This window comes from Trichechus manatus, unplaced genomic scaffold (genome assembly GCF_000243295.1).
Source record: "Trichechus manatus latirostris isolate Lorelei unplaced genomic scaffold, TriManLat1.0 scaffold00113, whole genome shotgun sequence".
In the NCBI taxonomy this organism is placed as follows: Eukaryota; Metazoa; Chordata; class Mammalia; order Sirenia; family Trichechidae; genus Trichechus; species Trichechus manatus.
The window spans coordinates 7,150,835-7,153,324 of record NW_004444049.1 but is presented as its reverse complement, the minus strand read 5'-3'; positions in this window follow the sequence as shown (position 1 = coordinate 7,153,324).

Sequence of the window (2,490 nt, the reverse complement as noted above, 5' to 3'; positions counted from 1 at the left end):
GAGCACTGGAGTGTGGACTGGCCTGGGCACTGATCAAGCCTCTACTGAGCAGAGGATCTGAGCTGCTTGGCCCTCGGTGGCCCAGGGTTGCTCTTCTCAGGCTGGGGCACAGATGAGATGTTGGTCTCATAGCCATGGGGTGGCACCGGGAGAGGAGAGTTTCTGTGGTAACTCCACACCCGGCCAAGGATCTGTGTGTCCCTTGAGTTCATAGGGATCATAGGGATGCGTAATAGTCCCCCTGTCCCAGGGGAATGGCTGCAGCTCAAAACTCTGAGTCCTAAGAGCTGCCGCTTAGACACGTGGGAAGCTAGCGGCTGCAGAGGAGCCCTCAGGACCTGGTCGGAGAGAGCCCTCAGCAAACTGACTGGCCCCTGCAGCCCCTTTGCTCTCCCTCAGCGTCTGCATCCTGCAGCACATGTTGGGGTGGGCGGGGTGACCTGCTTGGACAGTTGAAAGCACGAGTGATCTATCATGCTTAAACCCCTTCCTCCCCTCGGTCCTCAGTGTGGGCACTAGGCCTGAAATCTAGTCACCTTTCACTGTCCTTCCCTTGTCTCCGACCCAGTAGGGGCCCAGGAGTAATTCCCTAAAGGAAGCAAGGCTCCTTGTGCTCTGAATGGCATTGTAGGTGTCTGAGTCTGGGTGTCCGAGCCTGAGTCTGCAGGGGTGTGTGTCCGTGTCTGGGGGAGCACGCTGGGTAGGGGAGGCTGTAGTTGTGGCAGTTGCTGTGATGTCAACAACAGTGGACTTGGAGTCAGGAGGCTTGGGCTTGGCTGCCTACTTGAACTTGAGCAAGCCACCTAGCCTCTCTGAGCCTGTTTTCATGGTTGTAAAATGAAGATAGTGCTGTAGACGGAACAATGGTCTCCCAAAGATGTCCATTTCCTAATCCCCAGACCCGTGAATGTTACTGTGCATGGTCAGGGGGACTTTGCAGACGTGACTAAGCATAAACCAAAACCAAATCCATTGCCATCCAGTTAATTCCAACTCATAGCAACCCCATAGGACACAGTAGAACCGCCCTTAGGGTTTCCAAGTCTATAAATCTTTATGTAAGCAGACTGCCCCATCTTTCTCCCGTGGAGCCACTGGTGGGTTCAAACTGCAGAGCTTTTGGTTAGCGGATGAGTGCTTTAACTACTGCCCCACCAGGACTCTGTGACTAAGGTTAAGGACCTTGGAATGGGGAGGCTATCCTGGATTATTCGGGTGGGCCATCGAATCACCTGAGTCCTTGAAAGTGGAAAATGAGGGCGGAAGAGTGGGTCAGAGAGATGTGATGTGAGGACTTGGCCCACCGTTGCTGGCTTTGAAGCTGAGGGAAGGGGCCTGCGAGCCAAGAGAGCTGGGAACGACCCTCAGCTTATGGCCAGAGGAAAATGCGGGCCCCGGACCTATGGCCACGAGGCACCGAAAGCTGCCAACAACCCGGAGGAGCAGGCGGGCGATTCTCCCTCAGCCTCAGGCAGGGACGCAGCCTGCTGTCACCCGGAGTGCAGTCCGCTGAGAGCCACACCAGACCTCTGACCTGCACAGCTGTGAGGTAAGACATTTGGGGGGTGTTTCTGTTGTTTTTGTTCATTGTTGTACTTTAAGTGAAAGTTTACATTTCAAGTTAGTCTCTCATACAGAAATTTATACAAACATCGTTATGTGACTCTAATTGCTCTCCCTGTACTGTGACAGCACACTCCTCCTTTCCACCCCTGATTTCCCATGTCCATTCAACCAGCTCCTGACCCTCTCTGCCTCCCATCTCACCTCCAGACAGAAGCTGCCCATTTAGTCTCATGTATCTACTTGAGCTAAGAAGCACACTCTTAACAAGAATCATTTTATGTTCCACAGTCCAGTCCAATCTTTCTCGGAAGACTTGGCCTTGGAAATTGTTTTAGTTCTGGGCTGATAGAGAATCCGGGGGCCATGCTTTCCAGGGTTCCCATTTGGGTTGTTTTAAGCCACCAGGTCTGTGATTTGTTACTGCAGCAATAAGTAAGCTAATGCATCTTCCTCCTGGTGCTCACAGGAGGGAGGGGTGGGGAAGGTGCATTGGAATGTAAGGTATTTACTGGAGGATGGTGCCCCAACAAGGAATGGGTGGTGTGAGCTTGTGGGGGGTGGGGAGGACTCCCTTTGCTATCTCTACCCCTTCTTCAGGAGGCCTGGTGGAGCAATGGTTAAGCAGTCGGCTGCTAACCAAAAGGTCAGTGGTTCAAATCCACCCAGTGGCTCCGTGGGAGAAAGACCTGGCGATCTGCTCCCGTAAAGATTACAGTCTAGGAAACCCTATGGGGCAGTTCTACTCTGCCATATAGGGTCACTATTCGTCGGAATACTCGAAGGCATGCAACAACAACCCCTTCTTTACTTTCTGCCTCAGGTGGCCCTCATCCTTCAGACAACTGTCACACCAAGCTGGCAGCCCCAGAATACAGACTCAGCTCAGCTTCATCACCTGGCCTCTGCAGTCGGCAAAGCCTCCTA